Raw genomic sequence first — 21,954 nt, forward strand, 5'->3', positions numbered from 1 at the left:
ATGAACCATCATCCCTAGATAGTATGTATTTCCTATAAACGAAGGCATTCTTTCACATAACCACACTACCAGCACAGAAATCGGGAAAATAACATTGTATATTATGACAATCTTCTCCACAGGTCCCATTTAAGTTTTCACATTTGTCCCAGTAATGTCCTTTCTAGAGAAACAATCCAATTCAGGATTATGCAATGCATTTAGTTCACAGTTTTCTTTTCTCCCTTTAAACTGGAACAGTTCTTCAGCCTTTTCTTAACTTTCATGACCTTGACACTTTTGAAGTTATAGGCCAGTTGTTTTGCATGATGTCTTTCAATTTTAATTTATCTCATGTTATTTCATGATTTGATCTAGGTTATGCATTTTTGGCAGGAATATCATAAAAGTAATGCTGTGTTAACTTTGATCACTTGGTTATGGTAGTGTCTGCCAGATATTTCCACTCTAAAATTATACTTTTTATCTTTGTAATTAATAAGTATTTTGTGGGGGGCATACTTTGAGACCATGTAAATATCCCATTCTTCAACAAACTTTTAAACTTTAAAAAATATTTTTGTGGTAAAATATATATAACAAAATTTGCCATCCTAACCATTTTTAAGTGAACAATTCAGTGACATTAAGTACATTCACAATGTGGTGTAACCACTGCCACTACACATGTCCAGAACTTTTTCATCTCCAAAAGAAACTCTGTGCCCATTAAATGATAACTTGCCATTCCCCACTCTTTCTAGCCCCTAGTAACCTCCATTCTACTTTTGTCTCTATGAATTTGTTTATTCTAGGTACCTCATATTAGTAGAATCATACAATATTTGTCCTTTTATGTCTACCTTATCTTAGTTTGCATAATGTTTTCCATGTTGTAGCATGTATCAGAATTTCATTCCTTTTTATGACTGAATAATATTCCATTGTATGTACATATCACATTTAGTTTATCCATTCATCTGATGCTGGACACTTGGGTTGTTTCCACCTGTTGGGTATTATGAATAATGATAGTACGAACACTGGTGTACAAGTATCAGTCTGAATCTCTCCACAACAAACTTTTGCCCACTACTTTCAGTATCCTTAATATTTCTTGATTACTATCATGATTGCCAAATAGTGATTTTTTAAAAATCCATTACTTTTTCTACAGGTTAATTTCTTTTCCCCATCCATCCATCCATTTGTATGAACTCATTGAAATATTTACATTCATTTTTATTTGTAAATCCATATACAAACACACACTCCAGAAGCTCACAGTGATGCCTCTAATTCCAATTCAGTACCATAGGATAAATTCTAGTTTTTTTCTTTTCCAAAGTTGTAACTCTGTTCTCCAATAGTGAGAAACCTGGCTCTCATTATCCTTACTTATTTAATCTATTCCCCCTACATGTAGCAAATTTCACTACTGCTCATTGCCACCCTGCACACAGATGCTCTCCTCATCCTGGCTGGGTTCCTACCTCATGCTGGCTAGGCCTCAGCTACTACTTCCCCCACAGTCAGCATCATTTTAAAAAATTGATATATAATTCGCATGCCATAAACTTTATCCCCTTAAAATGTACAATTCAGTGTCTTTTAAATATTCATAAGGTTATGCAACCATCACCACTCTCTAATTCTAGAACATTTCCATCACTCCAAAAAGAAAGCCCATTCAAGTTCATTTTTGCCCTGAAATTTAGACCCTAAAATTCCTGATCTCTGGCATTCATTTTAATCTTCTGCTTCCAAACTGTTACATTCTTTCCACATAACTAGCTTTTTAGGTTCTCTTTCTATTTAGGCTATTTTTCTGTGGTTACCAACCATAGGAATTATTCTTTTTCAAATCTTTTCACTAAGGGATGCTAAACAAAGTCAACATGAGGTTCTTCCTCAGACTCACTGTCCAGATAAATTTCCAAATAGAGAATTTATAGAAGTCACATAAAAAGAAGCCAGGAACTCAAAATGATCTATTCTAAACGTGATGCAGAAATAATTTACCTAAACTGAATATCTATTTACATTAACTTGATTCATTGTAAACATTTTTTTCAGGTTTTGTTTTACATTCAGACGCATTTAGTCTAACCTCATAACAATCCACAATAGCATAGATCCTATAGGACATTATAAAAATCTTTTCTTTTTAGTCAGATATGTCCTTTTAGCATAGCAAGCATTAGCTATAGTATCATATGGTTTGACACCAAAAATACAATAGCTTCTTAATTTTTTAGGCTATTCAGTATTGCACTAAACCAATCCAAATGGCGAGAAAGTGAGATTTACATTATTATTCAGTCTAACATTTATCTAAACTTCTGTGCTAAAGCCGCAGCAGGGGGTCAGAGGAAAAAACTGTATGTGTATTTCTGTATGCTATTATTGCTTGCATTCAAGCATTCCACCTGTGGGGAAAATTGATATAGAACTCTTACTGAATTTAGTCAGCATAGAAAAACAGGTTCTATTTTCCCTTCCCTACTTTCCCTCCAAAAGCCAACATAAATAGATTTCTCTACCACAGAACAGAAGAAAGAAAATCAGTAGGATTATTTTTACATTACAAATATTTAGATTTAGTATTTTCTCCCAAAGAATAATTGAAAGCTTCCTACTCCTTGATAAAAGAAAAAGGTATCTGCCATACTCAAATTCACAAATTACCCTTTCTCTTCTATACATTAAACTAGTTAAGTTTTTCCAAATTCTTCTCGGCATATATTCCTGACCTCTAGATGTTCTTGGGCTCCATTTCACTTTCTTCTAGAAAGTCATCCTGATAATCACCAAATATTTTCTAAAGTGCATGTTAACACTAGGTACTATGACATCTTGAGGAATTCTTGTAGTATGGGTCAGCTGGTGATAAATTCTGTGTTTTAATGTGTTGAAAGAAGTCTTTATTTTGCCATTATTATTGAAAGATATCTTTTCAGGTTATAGAATTCTAGTTGGATATATATACAGTGTCAGAACTTTAAAGATTTTGTTCTACTGTCTTCTAGCTTGAATGTTTTTCCAAGAAGTGGGTTGTTATCCTTGTCTTTCTTTCTCTGTATGTAATTTTGTGTGCTTTCTCTGACTAACTTTGAGTGTTCTGTTTATTATTAGTTTTAAGCAGTTTTATAATGTTGTTTCTCAGTATAATCTTCAGGTTCTTGTGCTTGGGATTTACCGAGCTTCTTAGATCTGTGGATTTAGAGTTTTCAAGAAATTTAGAAAATTTCTGGCTATTTTTCCTTCAAATATATATATAATCTATTTATTAAATATTATATGTTCTATTATATTTATATATTATAAATATGTTATGTGTTATAGCATAATATATTTTATATATATATATATATATATATATATATATATATATATATAGTTTGGTTATGCTCTCCCTCCTCTCCTCTCATCCTTCTGGGACTCTGATTACACACTTATTAGGCTGCTTTTTTTTGTTTTGCTGAGGAAGATTTACCCTGAGCTAACATCTGTGCCAATTTTCCTCTATTTTTCAGTGTGTGGGCTGCCAGCACAGCATGGCCACTAATAGAGCAGTGTAGGTCTGTGCCTATGAACCAAACCCGGGGTGCCAAAGTGGAGCACGCTAACTTAACCACTAGGCCACCAGGGCTGGCCCTCATTAGGCTTCTTGAAGTGGTCCCACAGTCCACTTTTTCAGTCTTTTTTCCTTAAGTGTTTCACTTTCAATAGTTTCTATTGTTATGTCTTCAAGTTCACTCATCTTTTCTTCTGCAATATCTAATTGGGTGTTAACTCCACCTATTGTATTTTTCATTTAAATCTCTAATATGGTAATTTTTATCTCTAGAAGTTCATATTAGGTCATTTTTATGTTTTCACATTTCTAACATACTATTTCCTCTCTTTGTGAAAATACAGAATAAAGTTACAACTGTCTTATTGCTTCTGTCTACTAATTCTATCGCCTGGCTAATTCGGGGGTTGACTTTGACTGACTGAATTTACTCCTCCTTATAGGAAGTGTTTTCCAGCTTCTTTGCATGCCTGGTAACTTTTTTGATTGGATGCCAGGCATTATGCATTTTTCACTTGGGTGCTGCTGGATGTTTTTGTAATCCTGTAAATATTCTTTATATATATATATATATATATATATATATATACACACACGCACATATGCACGTATAATGTTTCTAGAACTTTGCATTTGTTTTCCTGTCTTCCTTCTCATCCTTTAGAGCTTTGTTTAATCTTTATATAATCCAGCTAATTTCTTTACAGCACTTACCATGATCTACAATCATCTCATTTATTAGTTGACTCGTTTTATTGCCTGTTTGCCCAACTAGAATATAAGCTCAACAAACAGACGGATCCTGTTTGTCCCTTTCACTGTTTTAGCCATAGTATATAGTGTACTACCTGGCATATAATACACAAATAAATCTTTACTGACTGAATAAATAAATTAGGTCTTCTATATAAACCAAAAAGTTTTATGTGTTTCCTCAAATATAAACTACTTTTTAAATAAAATTTTATCTTTAATCATAGCATAGAATGTGTGCGATGTTGGTGGCACCACCAACAGACAACTCTAAGGGGCTCTATAATATCCAACAGTTCCTCATTTCCCTACCTCTGCCTAACTAAGGTACTCTAACATAAAATCTCAGGAAAAAGCTGTGTTATACATGGTATAAACTAATCTGTTCTCTGTATCTATGAGCTTGGCTATTTTTAGATTCCACATATAAGTGAGATCATCCAATATTTGTCTATCTCAGTCTGACTTATTTCACTTAGCATAATGCCCTCAAGGTCCATCCATGTCCACGTTGCTGCAAATGGCAAGAACCATGTTGTTGCAAATGGCAACAGTTTCTGATTAAAATTCTAAATGTTATTCTGAAGATATCTGTAATAAAATTTAAAAGTCCCTGACCTTTTTAGATTTCACAACACTTATTACACTACACACAAATGGCAGGCAAGAAGCTATATGGGAAAATGAAGGAGTGGTAAATCAAGAAAACAAGGGAAGTGGGGTGAGAGAGAGTGAGATGATTTGAAGGAAATGGAAAAGGCCTTTCCTGTGCTTTATTATCACAGCATATATCACATTATAATTTCATGCATTGTTCACAAAAGTCACGTTACTCAATTAAGAAAGAGAGTAGAGGAAAACAAACCAAACTCTTCCTTTTTCTTCTAGGTTCTTATCCTCATGTCACTCTTATTATTACTGTATCACTCTATTCTCTTACCTGCTTTTCTTCTATGGCCCTGATAGAGGTTGAAAAGAAACTAATATTTATTATCTTTAAGAAGCCCACAAGTTCACATATTTTATATACATTGAAGTATTTATGGGAGAAATGATATAATGATTGAGTTTTGCTGAAATTACTACAGAAAAAAATGGGGAAGATATAGCTAAAACAAAGTGGTCAAAATTATTGAAGCTGGGAAATGAGTACATAGTAGTTCATTATTCTATTTTCTACTTCTATGAATATTTGGAATTTGGGGTAAAAAACTAGGCAAAGAAGTTTCTTTTGAATAACTCAGTGGTTCTCAACTGGGGACAGTTTTGCCTCCAGGGAACATTTGGCAATGTCTAGAGATATTTCTGGATGTCACAACTTGGGGGAGAGGTGTTACTACTGGCACCTGGTAGGTAGAGGCCAGAAATTCTACTAAACATCCTACAATACACAAGAGAGTTCTCATAATGAAGGATTATCTAGCCCCAAAAGTCAATAGTATTGAGGTTGGGAAACCGTAAAACAGCTAGAATGACGTTATCCTTTAAAATTTGTCAAACTGGATGAACTCTCAATACACAGTCAGTACGCAGACAAGTCTCCAACCTGTTATTTCTGAGTATTCTTAGAGTTACTTCAATTTCTGGCTTACGGTGAGTTTTTAGTCTCTGGGCTGTTTCCATTCTGAGTGTGAGGTATGTTTTCTGCAGTACTGGATTCTGCTATAATCTTTTCAGCCTTCAACGGGCCTTAGTCTTATGGTGATGAATAGGCAGGACTTTACTGGGGTTACACTGTGTGTGTCAAGGGTAGGGGATTATACCAAGGCACAGAACAACTTAAAATTAAAAATATGATATATCTCATATTTTTCACAGATTATCTATTATTAATTATAATAACAGCAAGCATATATGGGGATTAACTATATGCCAAGTACTGTTTCTAAGTATTTTACATAAATTAACTCATTTAATTACCACAACGGCCCTGTGAGGTAGACACTGTTATCCTCATTTTATGAATAAAGAAAGTGAAGCACAGAAGGGATAAGTAACTTACCCAAATTCACGTGGCTAGTAAGTGGCTAAACCAGGCAATCTGGATCTAAAACTCAAGCTCTTAAACCTGAAACTTACTGCCATCCCCAATTCCAGTCTCTTACCATGTTGCTGGGCATCACTTCTTACCTCCCTTCTGCCCAGGTATTTGCTCAAAACTCTCAAAATTCCTCTTAAATCCTCATACTAAATATTTTACCTATCTTTTTGTCTCATCCATAACTAACCAGGTGATGTGAAGAGGGTGTCATCTTCATAACCAAACACACTCAGTTGAAGTATGTCCCTAAACAATGATAGTACTTTCCTTGAGTGGAATTCTACTGTGACTTCTTTAATAATCATGAATTTGGAGTATGATAAACAAAAATGATGGCTGGTAGGTTGTTGGAAAATAATCACTGTGACACTATTATACACAAAATAAATCATACAGCATTCACACTTTATGCTGATTAAAATTATTTAAATTTATAGCTCTTGGTTTCACTTTGGCTATTTGGGAAAAGTGTGTTTATGCAATAGGCTTTGCTCCCAGAATACTGAATGAAGAATACAGCACCATAAAAACTAATTTACATGAAAATGGAAAGGTTCAAGAACAGTAAAGAAAACTTAAAGAAGAATGACTTCTATTAATATCAAGACTTAATATAATGCTAAAGTAATTAAGACAGGGTACGGTTGACAGAAACATAGATAAAAAGACCAATGAAACAGAATCCAGAATCCAGAAGCATATCTATACATATATAATCATTTTATTTAGGACAAAGGCACCACTGCAATATTTTAGTAACAGGATGGTAGTTTCAATATTGGTGATGGATTAATATGATATGAATAAAAATGAATCCTGTCCCTACCTCATATCATACACAAAAACCAATTCCAGATGCACTATAGACCCAAATGTGAAAGGTAAAACAATAAAGTTTCTAGAAGATTACCTAATAGAATATCTTCATGACCTAGGACTATGCAAAGATTTCTTAAACAGCATACAAAAGGGACTAACCAAAAAAGAAAAAATGGATAAAGTGAAGTTTATTAATAGGAAAAACTTCTGTTCACCAAAGACATCACTAAGAGGGTAAAAAGGCAAGCTGTAGAGTGGGGAAAGATATCTGTAGTTCATATGATCTAACAAAGGACTTGTATCCAGAATATATAAAGAACCCTCACAAATCAATAAGAAAAATAAAGACAATCCAAATAAAAGATGGACAAAAAATCTACACAGGAATTTACAAAAGAGGATATTCAAATAATCAATAAGCATATGAAAAGCTGTTCAACATTACTGGGAAATGCAAATAAAAACCACAATGAGATACCCTACATAAGTGCAGTGCAGAATAGCACAGAAAACAAACAAAACATCTGACAATATGGGGTAAAGAACACTTAAACTGTACTGGTGGGAATGTAAATTGGTAGCATTAAATTTCGAAGAATTTTTAGGCTGAACATCCCGAAACCCTATGACCCAGCAAGTACACTACTAGGTATATGCCAAAAGAAAAAACACGCATAGGTGCATCAAAATATATGTAACAAACATTCATAGAAGAATTATTCATAATAACCAAAATTGAAATTGTCCATCAACAGCAGACTTACAACGAAATATGACAGTAATAAAAGAGAATCTTACAAACACATTACTGACCAAAAGGAGAGAGACTCAAAAGAGTACATACTAAATGATTTCATTTATACAACGTTTGAAAATTGGTAAAAGAAATAATTGATAATGACAGTCAGAACAGTGGTTATGCTTGTAGGGAGTGGACAGCGATGCAGAAGCATGAGCAAAGCTTTTGAAGTGCTGGTAATGCTCTATAGCTTGATTTAGGTAGTGATTATATAGATGTGTCCAATTTATGAAATTTCATACAGCTGCATAATTATGATTTGTGTACCTTTCTGTATTTATATTTTAATTTTAAAAAACTACAGAAAACATATTAAGGACACAGGACACTGGGTTTGAGAATGCAAAAATATTCACAATACCTGGGGGTTTTTTCCCTCCAAGAAAGAAGTCTAGAGTTATGAAAAAAGAAATAGTGCTATATTATTTAAAAATTTAGTATAAAATAAAAAATTACTTGACCACTCCTCTTGTACCAGTTAACAACTTAAAATGGAGCAATGACATAAAGATAGAGAGAAGCTAACGTATATAAGAAATATTTTCTAAGTTAAAGAAAGTGCTAGAAAGTGCAGAGAAAGAAACAAACTTGTCTTGGAAGGGTGGAGGGAGGAAAAAGAGGGAAGAAGGCTCTTGGAGGAGGCCATACTAAAAATTCTTATAATGGTTGAGTTTGATTTTTCAACAGTAGAATTAGGGAAAAAGAACAGAGAGAACAATTTTCAGATTCAAATTCTGTATGACTTATCAGTTCAAGTGAAACACAGAACTCTTAAGATCAAAACTGATTAAATGTAGCATATTTAATGTTTGTGTGTGAGGAAGATTGGCCCTGAGCTAACAATTGTTGCCAATCTTCCTCGTTTTGCTTGCTTGAGGAAGACCGTCACTGAGCTACCATCTGTGCCTAGTTTCCTCTATTTTATGGGGATACCAGCACAGCATGGCTTGACAAGGGGTGCTAGGTCTGTGCCTGGGATCTGAACCTGCGAACCCCAGGCTGCAGAAGCGGAGTGTGCGAACTAAACCACTAGGCCACTGGGCTGGCGCCTATTTAATGTTGTTTTAAAAGTGTTTTAAGTTTATTTCTGGAGTAATAATATTGATAGTAGTGCTAGTAGTAATAATAATAACTAATACTCATTGAGATATTACTGTTTGGTACCTTTCTAAGTGCTTTACATGTATTAAACCATCGAATCTTCACAACATTCCGAACCTTATAGACAGTAGAAATGAGGCACACAAAGATTAAGTTCTTGCTTGCCCATGGTTACAGAATTAGCTAAGTGACAGAGTCAATATTGAAGTCCAGGCTGTCTGGCTCCTGAGCCTGTGTTCTTAACCACTTTATTATTTTGCCAGGAAATATGTGATTATTGAGTATAAACTGTTTATATGGCTATTTATTTTTACCTTTAACAACATCCAGCAGGATTATCTGATGATAGACAATATAGGAAAGCATTCATTAATTCAATAAATATTTACTGAGTACTTTCTGTGTGTTCAGTACTGTGTTAGGTGTTAAGATATTCATTTAAGAACAATGGGCATAGTCCCTATCCTTAAGGAGCTTATAGTCTAATGGGGGAAAATAGAAAATAAATAATTTAATTAACTCATAGTAAATTAAAATTTGTGAGAAATATAATGCAGGCAAGAAATAGGATGTTGTAAAAAAGCAAGTGCTGAATATTTCAGACCATTTTGGTATTTATTTGATGACATCAATTCTCCTTTCAGAGATGGTTTACGCCTTACAAAATTTGCAAAAGTGCCTTCTACTTAAAGCAGCCAAACTGCAGAGGGATTAAACAATGTTTAAAACTGTGCCAAGAAATGAACATCTAAAAGCTAATGTATCCAAATCCCTAATCTGTATTCCTAACACGGCAGGTTACACATAGTCTAGTTCCAGAAACTCTTAATTCTCAGCATTCTCTTAGCATTTTCACATCGGGCTGTTTACATTTTCCTTTATGATCTGTTAATTATAAACTGCTTGTTTTCATCTATTTCAAGACTCAGAAATTTGTACCAAATTTAATCAAATACAGAAACCCACGTTTCCTCTCCAACAGAGTCACAAAACCTATCATTAGCTTGGCCCAATTGCCAAAGCAAACCTGGTTATACTTTCATTTCTTAGTTCTTAAATGACTACCTAAATTTTTCCTTTTCTGATGAATATTGGAAAATGTTTGACTGCTAAAAGCAGGGGCTGCTATTTGTCACAGTAACTGCTGAAGCCCGCATGGGAGCTCTTCCACAACCTCCCAAAACTGAGCTCCCGAATGTGAGAATCACTGCCTACCAGCAATCAAGAATCAAAGCAACCACCAATAGCTCATCTCCACTCATAGTGGCTCACTTTAAAGCATTCGCGACACTTAGTTCCCTGGGGCATATTTCAAGAAGACGGGAGGAAACAGATGAAACAACTGTCGAAACTGGGGGATGGGTACATGGAAGGATTTTTGAGTATTTTTAAAACTTTACATAAAAGTTTTTTTGGCTTGGCCACGTGACTTTATTTGGACCTTGGAATGTTATGAACAGAGAATTGAAATGTGCCTGTGCAGTTGGGCTTCTGTTCTTGTGCTCTGGTGATCCAGCAGGAGAACAGCTTCTCTCCAGCTGATGCCCATTCAGCCTGGGTTCCAGAATGGATACACACAGACCTGAGCCCAGCTCGAACTCGAGCTGCCTCAGCCAAGGTGCAGCCTGAAACAGAGCCATTCCAAACAATACTTGCAAATCCTTGAGTAAGAAAAAAATTGCTTATTTTTGGTGGCAAGAAGTTTTAGGATGGTTTGTTACATAGGATTATTGTGAACATTTAATTTTTAGATATCTAATTTGACTAAAATACAACCATAACTTAATTAGCAGATCATAATGAATTTCTGGTGGTTTTTCCTACCATGTATTATTTTCTGTTCAATATAAGCACTTACTCACTTTCATATCCACTTACTTCTAGTTGCCACCTTAGTCCAGATTCTATTCTTATTTCTTACTCATCTATTGATCTTCTCTTTTTAAAGATATAATATACATACAATAAATTATATTCCTACAAAGGATACAATTCTATAAAATTTGACAGATATAGACATCTGTGAAACAACCACCAAAATCAGGATACAGAACATTTCTATCATCCCCAGAACCTTCCCTGTGTGGCTTTGAAGTCAAACCCTCCCTCAACCCTTAGCCACAGGCAACCACTGACCTCTTTTCTGCTATCTTAGATTAGTTCGTATATTCTATAATTTTATATAAATAGAATTAAACAGTATTTATTCTTTTTTGTCTGGCTTCTTTCATTCAGCATAATGTTCTTGAAGTCCATCCATGTTGCTGAGTCTTTCAATAGTTTGTTCTTTTTTATAGCTGAGTAGTATTCCTTTGTCTGGATGCACCATATTTTACTTGTTTTCTGTTGATGGACACTGGATTGTTTCCAGTTTTTGGCTATCACATATAAAGGTGCTATGTAAAAGTTTTTATGTGGACATATATTTTAATTTCTCTTGGACAAATACATAGGTGTGTAATGGCCAGGTTATAAAGTTTAAAAATGTAAAAATTTGACTTTATAAGAAATTGCCAGTTTCCAGAGAGATTGTTCAGTTTACACTATCACAAGCAGTGTATAAGAGTTCTAGTATCTTCAATATGTGGTACTATGAGCTGTTCTGATTTTAGCCATACTAATGAGTGCACAGTGGTATCACATGGTTTTAATTTGCATTTCTTTAATGACTAATGATGTTGAGCATCTTTTCATGTGTTTATTGGCCATTTTATATCTTCTTTTGTGAATGTCTCTTCAAATCTTTTGTACCATTTAAAAAATTAGGTTCTCTTCTTGTTAATTAGTTGTAAGATTCTTTATTTTGGATATCTGTCAGACGTATGTATGCTAGTATTTTATCCCATTCTATGGTTTGCCTTTCCCTTTTCTTAACAGTGTTTTTTGAAGAGCAAAGGTTTTTAAGTTTAGATAGATAAGTTCAACTTTTAAATTTTTTTCTTTTATAGCTCATAGTTATGTCCTATCCAAGAAATCTTTGCCTACCCAAAGTTATAAAGATTTGCTTCTAGCTCTTACATTTAAGTCTACAATACATTTTAACTTTTATGCATGGTATGAGGTAAGGGTCAATGTTTATTTCTCCATTGAATTTCCCTGGGACCTTTACTGAAGAATAATGGAAGTCCTTTAACTTTGTAATTCTTTGAAAAACTGCTTAGGCCATTCTAGGTCATTTGCATTTCCATATAAATTTAGAATCATGTAAACTTCTAATTTAGAATCATGTAAATCTCTACAAACATTTTTTTCTTGGGTTTGTGTTGAATCAATTTGAGGAAAATTACTATTTTAACAATACTGAATCTTCTAATCCATAAATATGACACAGAGCATTTATCTGGATCTTTAATTTGTCTCAGCAATGTTTTATTTATAATTTTTAGTGTACGTGTTTTGTTAAATTTATCCCTAAATATTTCATGATTTTGGATGCTATTGTAAATGATATTGCTTTTAGATTTAATTTTCTAATTGTTCTTTGCTAGAATTTAGAAATACTACTGATTTTTATATAAGGACCTTGCTGTCCTCCTTTTTTCAACTTACATAAACACATTTATATAAATGTAATTGGAAACGTTGCAAGTATTGGCTTATGTTTGTGTATTGTTCTGCTAATATATAAACATTTTACATAATATAAAGGTAATTAAGAGTTGGGGAGGGTAATCTCCGCATTCAATGTGGAACACTGACATATCAAAGCAGGTTATCAGGGGCTTCTTTACACCAAATTTGGAAGAAACAATGATGAGACACCCTGGAATTAACTAGATCTGGCGTTAGGATTCTTAAACAGGAAAGGGAGATGGACAAAGACTACCTCCTGAATTCCTCAGGCATGTCCCTAAATATATATAGAAACTTTCTTTAGTGTTCCTAGGGGCAACAATTTGGTGTGGGACACTGAGATGTCACTTATAATGTTTTCAAACTTAACTCCAGGAATCTGATTCTGAGTTATTCTAGCTGGGGATAAAGGCAGGGAGAGTGGAGGTACTGTAAGGTTATAAGAAAATGAGACTATTAAAAGAGCTGTAAAACTAGGGGTACTGTAAAGAACCAAAAGGGCAAGTTAATTCTAATTTAGAAGTCTGAGAAGAGCTGTAATACTGGTATACGGGAAAAGGGATTTCCGTCACCCAGCACAGCTTTAGTGCCATGAGATGACTAAGTAGACATCAATTAACGTGGAAAGTGATATATCACCAAGGCATTAATAATGCCAAAGTCATGTCCAGATCTACCTTTGTCATTGGGAGTGACAGCATGGCAGCTGTCATGAAGGTCACAAAGTGCAGATAAGAGAGAATGGTACAAGTGGCTGCAGAGGATGATAAGGTAAAGGTGTAACCCGCCCAGGCCAGGAAAACAAATAACTCACAGAAGGGGATTATAGCAACTATGTTGTTCCAGGTGAAACAGTGTTCTTGTCATTTTGCAACCACAAGTGGTATGCAATTGTTCTCATGAAGTGTAAGGAATCCAGTTCCAAAACTTTACATTCTATGTGCATACGTCTGAGTCCTATCAAAAAAGCATTTCTTTTGTATGTATGTTTGTTTACGTTGAAGCATGGAAGTCATATATGTTCTATGTTAGACTACTGTAATTATGTTATGTGAAAAAAGGTATGGAAATAAATGAAAACCACCCAAATAAGAATAAGCAAAGGCTATTTATTCAGAGCTTGATATAGCAAGGGAGTCAGCCACCATCACTTGCACTTGGCAGAGACTCAAAGGCAGGCAGAGGAGTGGGAAACCTTTACAGTGGGGAATAAAGGGAAAGGTTTCAGATATGCCCTGACTGGAGGTACTTGGCATGGAGAAGCTGAAGCAGGCTAACTAGAAGCAGATGCATCCTATGTGATTGGTTGGGTGTGCATACTTAACTCTCTCTGGTTGGTCCTAAGTTAAAAGTGAGGGCAAAAACTAGAGAAGCTGTCAGTTAATAATCAAACGCCCATCATTTTGCTCCGAGTGTTATAGGAGTTATTCTTGCCTTCCTGGACTGGTTGCCAGAGACAGTAGTCTGACTTCTTACAGGTCTGACTTGTAGATAGTAGGTTGGCTCCTGGGCTGGTCACTGCAGATTGGGGTCAGAGTTCTATTTTTATATATGGTCTGGCTATTGTATATATATTCAGTTTTTCAAACGATAGTGTTAGGTTTATTCACATATTTCTTTTTCCTATCATTGAGGATAAATGTGTCACATTTGGCTAGCAGATACTATTTTCCTAAAATCTTCATTCTTGGTTTCATACTTATTGATTATGTTCTCTACATGTACTACAATTCGCTCATAGCTGACTGATCTCAGTTGGCTGCCGTGGCAGAATTCTGATCCCGTGAAGCTTTATGCCCCTTCCCATGCTAGTCACATTGGCCCTGTGTATACCCTTCATCCCATGGAAGGAGAAAGTTTAGTAAGAATTTAAAACAAATAAGATACAACAAATCAAAAACCACTGAAAGAAATACCACTCCCCCTTTCCCAATACCATAGTAAAATCACATTATAAACACAGATTAAGAAATCATGGTTCCAGCTGTTCAAGCTTACAAGCCCCTTTGTAGTAAATCAGAAAGTCAAAAGACATATTCTTAGTAGAGAGAAAACTATGTCATTTACATATGTTTATAACATACTAAATTTTTTTATTTTGCCTTCCTCCGACTTTTTGGATTCATTTCATTCAACACACACACAATGAACATCTACTATGTATTAGTCACTATACTGAGCACTGTGGATATAGTGGTAAGCATAAGCAAATTGTCCAGATGGGTGTTTTTTGATAATTTTAGCGTTTATTTTCTTGTTGTTTGGATATTTGAGAAGAAGTGATTGAGGGATAAGTGTTATTCAAAAGAAAGTGTTATTCAAAAGTGTTTTCATTAGAAAAACGCTGTGATGATTCAACTATAGTTTAATTCTTTCTTTCTTCTCTCTAGGGCAAAGAGCATATCATCCAAGTCTTTATAAAAAATGTTACTTGGTTAGGGACCAGATAAGGCATTTGTTGTACTAGAGAATTTGTTGTATAAAATAAATTTTAACTGAGAAAATAAGCATCATTGCTCTGATGAGGTACCAGAAAATAGCATCCATATTTTATGCCCTTGACTGTAATGGAAGTTTTACTTGTACACAAATGAATTCTAACCAGTGTTCTCTCACTTTAAGACTTACAAATAAAAAAATTATTTATATAAAATAAATAATACCTTTAGATATTAAGGGTAGCCTTCTGTTCTACAGTACCAAAGATGATTTACATGGATTAACAGAAGAGTAAGTGTTTAATAGAAGAGTAAGTTTAGGCATTTTGTGGTAAATACAAAAATGTAAAAAAAAAAAAGTATTATGTGGCTTTTGATACTCAATGTTTTAATAAAACATTAATCAGCAGATAAGAACATTCCTCTTAAAATTGGTTTGCAACAGAGCCAAGCAATAGAAAGCCAAACTATAGTAAGCTTGTGTCTCATTATCCTCTTCAAACATTAAAAGAAATTCTCCAATCATTTTGGATGTTGACTCCTACTCTCCTTTTAAATTTGTTTTCTCTGGCAGCAATATAAACATCAGCTTTATCTACTCACAATTATAACTTAACTATTATGGCTATTGTAGAAAGTAAGATAAGCAGAAAACATAAATGCTGAACTTACCTCAATGATCTATGAAATACATTTGGGATTTGTAGCTGGATGAAGCAGACATTTTCCTCCCCAATCTAATAGTAACAGGTCAAATAACGCCAGATGGAGATCAGGAGCAGAAAAGCAAGTTTTTCAACAATTCAGTATCATGTGTAATATCATAACCACAATGGGCAAAATTTGTCAACATTTTTATGTAAAATACTAATTTCTTTGAGATTTGGCTTCTATGTCCAAATAGGAGACAACTTGCTCAAAGAGATGGACCATGAACCAACTCCAAAAGTCTGTCTGAAAAGAGAACTTCCTTATATTTCAAGTAATCAACTGGCTAATAATACCATTTCAATTTCTTATTATATAGCTCCCAGAATTTAAGGGAACTGGTTTGTCCAAAAAGGCAGTGCTCTCTAAGACTGTTTTAGTGTATAGTCTGTTCCCATGTAGCTTCATGGGGAGCAGAGAATGGAAAAATAAAGGCATTCCTTTTACACACTTTAGGATGTGTATGCAATCTAAAAATATAAATGCTATAATTTTTTTCCCCAAAGGAAATAATGGCGGCAGGGACCTTCAGTAATTGGAGACCTTCCAGCTGATGACAACTAACAAAAACTGGGCAAAACATATTTGAAAAATCTTTTAAAAAACATTAAAGACCTAACAAGATAGTGGTAAATCAATACAAGAACAGGGAGAAGATGGAAATCCAGAATGGAGATCTTGCCCAGCATGGAGGGCTACTTTAGCACTGGGGGCATCTGTTAATGGGGAAATGACTGAGAAGCTGAGCTGTGCTTTTGGCTGTCTCAAAAGGTCAGGGGAACAAAACTAGTGTCTAGGATCCACCAAGAGTGGGAACTCTAGTAAAACACTCCACACTTTGGGCTTGAAACCTTTAAGAGTTACACTCTAGGAGTGAAGATGAACCAGAAGTAAAGCAGGTCTGGCAGTCCTCATTTGTGTTACCTTATTAGCCTGAAAAATCTCAAACCCTGAACTTGGATTGAATTGGTCCCAGAGGCAGAAGCAAATGAAAATTCTCTCTAGAGAAAAAAAAAATCATCTTACCTTCAGATTACTTTTATGAATCTTTTCAAATATTAAATACAGCACAAAAAATAATTAGGTGTATAAAAGACAAGAGAATTAGCAGAAATAATAGGCAAAAGAAAAGTTGTAAAGGTGATGGGGTTGGAGTACTGTAATTAATCTCTTAAGATAATTCTTGATGTTGTAAAAATGTGGTAGAAAAGAGCTAGAGTCTCTGGGAAGATGAGTGGTGGAAATGGAGGAAGGAGAGAGCAGGGGAAGAGTTACAAGACTAAGAGTCATTTGATGATTACAATAGTGTTGAAGACGGTATTTCCCTAACACCAGTAGAGGTTATTGGTTGAGGAAATTCTCCCTTAGTTCTTTTCTTTTCAAAGTAACTTCATATTTCAATTGTTCAGTCATGCATAATACTTCCTCCTGGTGTAGCTAAACCATAGCAGCTAACAACAAATCATATTCTAAACAGTAGCATATGTAAACTAATGGAGGACCTAATCAGGAACTCTTGATCTGAGGTCCTCTGATACATGCTTTTTTGGAAGTCTGTACATCCCCTGAAACTTTATGTTTTAATAGGGAGAGAGTAAGGGAAATGTTCATTCTTCCATCTTCCAGTTCTTCTTTGCCACCTCCTAAAAAAATTAACCACTCCCAGTAACCCATAGCAGGGGTAGCAAACTCAAATACCTTCCGGATACAAGCAGTTTTAACATATCTGGCATGGCTAGGGATAATGGTAGTAGGAAATGATTAAGTGTATGTTGAATTACAGAGTATCAGCCAGCCAGAAGGCATTCTAATTCTAATTTTTAAAAATGTGCTCGCTAAAAAGTTTTTTGATACTGTCTCTAGAAAAACTTGCCTACTGTTTTAAAGTTAAATATAAGCTGGAGGTTAAGATGGTGGTCTGAGATGTTTTCCATAGTTCCAAGAACCACCTCTCAATATGGAAGGGTCCAGAGGGCAGAAAAGAAGGGAAGAATGGTTCCTGGAGGTAGTTAGGAAAACTAGATCCAGGGTCGGCTCTCAATGACACCGGCCACTGTCAATTCTCAACTGAGATGGAGAAAAACTGCCTAAGTTTTGGGCAGGTGCACAAAAATCTAAGGAACCTTTAATCATAGGATCCCCTTATCTTGAAAGTGAAAGTGTTTCAATCTCTCCTACTCACCCTTCTTTTTCCCTCTTTCCTTACTAAATTACCGCCTTCTTTAAATTAACTCCCCCAGGACCTAAGCCAAAGAATCAACTTATAGGGAATCTCTCTAGTTGCAAAGGGGAGTACTTAGATGCCTAACTTTAGGGTATGAAATGGGAGTTAGCAATAACACAACTTCGCTCAAACATTCTCGTCTTTGAGTCTTAGTAATTTTGGTTTGTTCAGATTAGTTTTCAGATAAAACTATTACGCAGGGCAAATAAATCTAAATGTTTTATTAATTTTTTTGAAAACCCAGACAATATGCACAATTTTGAATGTAGGCACAATTTTCTGGAGAGGGTGCCCATAAATTTCATCAGTAATCATTTTGGAATACATATATCAAATCATCATGTTGTACACCTTAAACTTACACAACGTTATATGTCAATTATATCTCAATAAAGCTGGAAAAAATTATGCTGTCTAAAAAACAATAAGTAAATTTATCTACTTATTCAAATAATTCTATACTCTTTTAACTAATAACTGAGACATACACAAATAACTGGAGAAAACGTCCTCCAAACACACACACATACACACACAGTGGTTCTCCCTTTTGCTTTTATAAGATTAGGGATTCTCAGTATTTTTTAAAACCTATTAGTTTGGCACTTAGCTAAGAGAACAGACTTTTAAATGCTTATAATCTTCCATTACAACTTCCCACTATTTTGTTTCTCTCCCATTGGAAGTGGGAATCACTGCAGAGACAGAATATATATAGAGAAAGTACTCATTGCTTGGTAACACTTACACTAGTGTTTCCCTACCTACATAATTGCCCTCAATGTACCAGAAGTAACACGTGCACATTGATGTATGATGATGACTATTTGACTGAAATGAAAAGCAATATTTGACAAGCTCAAGAACCTTAAATGCTTTACTGAAATCTCTAAGACTGATGATTCTCACTGAATGCTCCTTTGGGTCTTAAACTGAGGTTTCTAACATCTGCTTTGAGTAGATATATGTTTGAGATACAAAATATGGTAAAGATGCACTACTTCTGCAATATAGTATTTCTGTATTATTCCCTTATTGGTCTGGACTTCCTCACCCATAGCACAATTTATCCTAATGCGGAAAGCAAGGCATTTGTATACTGGTCACAGTAAGAAAAGCATTATCCTCAAAAGTCGTGTTTGTCTAAATAGCAAATTTATTCTCTGTTGGCTTCCAAACCTGGGATTTATTCTAGAAACTGTACGCTTAAATAATGTGATATAATTACCCAGGCTTAAAGAGAAAAACATCATTCTAGGAAGAAGTATTTCACTGTATTGTACTAGTCAGTGCAGACTAGGCAGGGGAAACGACCTACAGTTATAAGAAGGGTAGCTGGGGAGTTTTAAAAAAGGTGGGACCAGGAATTCTGGCGAACCAGGAGCTAAGATCTTCAAAGAGTAAGCGGTATGACCTCAGAGTCCTGAGAAATTGCAATAAGGAAGGGTAGTGATTGGTACAGTTTGATGATGTGAGATTTAAAGCTGAAATGTTAGGGAAGAAAGTAGGAGAATGGTCCAGAATTGACTTTCCTGGGTCAGCTTTTATGAGAATTTGAGTATGTTTCATATACTCCTGATTCATTTTTCTATCCTTAATATCTACTATTAAATATATCTAACATTTACTTCATCCTTTTATTCTGATATTTTTGTTGTTTGAAAAATGTTTCAATTTTTAGTAGCTGCTATTATTTCACAATTGAGAGCATTTATTCATTTAGTATTTGTTGACCACTATATAGCAGACACTGGTCTGAGGACTAGGGATACGGAGATTAAAAAGTTGAACAAGTTCCATGTTTATAGATCTTATAGTTTAGAATAGTTCAGCATAGTTCATTTAGCATATACTAACATCTCAGTTCCATGGATCACAATTTAGGAAATCCTATTCTAAGTAAGGCTATCTGTTCTAATGTGGTAAATATAGTCTAAGGTGGTAACTGGATATAGTAATTTCCTATAATGTATATGGTTCATGTATTTTTTTTCAGCATGACTGTTTAAAGATTGATCACATATTATTAAGGGGAAACAATGTTATACTTTGAAAAAAATGTTTTTGAATAGTGGTAAGAGACAAAGGTACAGTACAAAGTCGGGGTAAGTTATTTTTTTCTTTATTCTTCCCTTCCATGTTGGTCAAGAAAAAAAAATAAGTACTAAAAGATAAATCAGCAAATGTTAATTGCAACACCAGAGCCTTAAATATGGCACCATGGGACAGATTTTTCCAAGCCTCATGAAAGTGGTATAAATTACATTACTTATTTTCAGTGAATATACATTTTTATATAAGTCAAAGCCCATAAAAATAAATTTAAAGGCATAGTAACACTGAGTATATAATAGCAGTGATTACAAATTGCTTAACAGTCAGCAGAGATTAATCTAAAAATTTGTAATCTGTAAATAATCTGTACAGATTAAGCAAGAGGAAAGACCTACAGATAGTTATAAGAAGGTACAGCAGCAGGGAAGTTTTGAATATAAAAAGGGTGGGATACCTGGAATACTATGGATTTTATTTATTTTTTTGCTGAGGAAGATTTGCTGTGAGCTAAAATCCGTGCCAATCTTCCTCTATTTTTCAGTATGTGGGCTGCCCAGCACAGCATAACAACTAACAGAGCAATGTAGGTACACGCCTGGGAACTGAACCCAGGCTGCCAAAGTGGAGGGCACTGAACTTAACCACTAGGCCACCGGTGCTGGCCCTGGAACTTTTTTATTGAAAGGCAAGGATAAGAAGGATTTATGCTTCCAGGCCATGGAATGACACATATCAAATATGTAGGAAAAACAAGGAAAATTCATTGTTTCATTGAAACAACTTTCTTACTCCCTTGACTGTGGGTTGGACCTGGTGATTTGCTTCTAACAAACAGAATATGGTAAAAAGTGATAGGCTGTCACTTTTGAGACTATGTTATAAAAGACTGCCACTTTCATCTTGCTTACACTCTCTGCCTCTTGCTTGCTTGCTCTCACAAAGCAAGTTGCCACATTGTGAGGTGCCTTATGGAGAGACCCACACGGCAAGGAATTGAGGGTGGCCTCTAGCCAAAAGCTCATGAGGAACTGAGACCCTCAATTTAACAGCCCATAAGGAACTGAATCCTTCCAATAACCAAGTGTATAAACTTGAAAGAGGATCCCTCCCCAGTGGAGCCTTGAGATGACTACAGCCCAGGCCGTTATCTTGATTGCACCCTGTGAGAGACCTTGAGCCACAGAGTGCAGCTAAGTTGCATCTAGATTTCTGACCCACAGAAACTGAGAGATAACAAATGCTGTTTTAAGCTATTAAGTTTTACGGTAATTTGTTATATAGCAATAGATGATTACTACAAGGACCTATTCACAAGGGTACTCAATAATAATGAATAGAAGTTAACCAACACTCCCCACAAGTCTTATAAATTTATATGTTGTAACAAATAACTTCTAGATAAGGAAAAACAAAAAGAGGTTTTTAAGTGACTTAGAGATCAAGAATGATAGTGGCAACATCAGATACAGAATTCATAAATCTCTAGGTTCTTGGGTATTAAAACAGAAGTCAAGAATACCTTTCTGTCCCTTCCTGTTCCCATTTTTGGGAATGAACATTGAGAATTTTTGATGAACATTGAGCTGAAGGAACATATGTACTGCTTAGGAAAAGAATAACAGAAAACTTCATTTTTTTCCAGAAATAAATTTGCAATAATGTATATATGTGAGAGATGTTATTAGTCATAATAACTGATGTTCTAAACATTGTGCTGAGTAAATTATGTGTATTATCTTATTTAATCATTAAAAACACCCTATGGAGTAAGCAATATTACTATCTTCATTTTACAGATGAGGAAGCAGAGGATTAGAAAGATTAGGTAATAAAAGTTACATAGCCAATAAGTGCAACAGCTAGAATTAAATCCAAGCTTGTCTGATC

The 21,954-nt window shown here is 34.8% G+C and overlaps 1 protein-coding gene across 14 annotated transcripts in view; it reads right to left on the minus strand.

Moving 5' to 3' along the window:
* Nucleotides 1–21,954, minus strand: part of TANC2 (tetratricopeptide repeat, ankyrin repeat and coiled-coil containing 2) — a 388,516-nt gene that overhangs the window by 151,664 nt on the left and 214,898 nt on the right. The window lies entirely within an intron of this gene.

Source organism: Equus caballus, chromosome 11 (assembly GCF_041296265.1).
Source record: "Equus caballus isolate H_3958 breed thoroughbred chromosome 11, TB-T2T, whole genome shotgun sequence".
Lineage (NCBI taxonomy): Eukaryota > Metazoa > Chordata > Mammalia > Perissodactyla > Equidae > Equus > Equus caballus.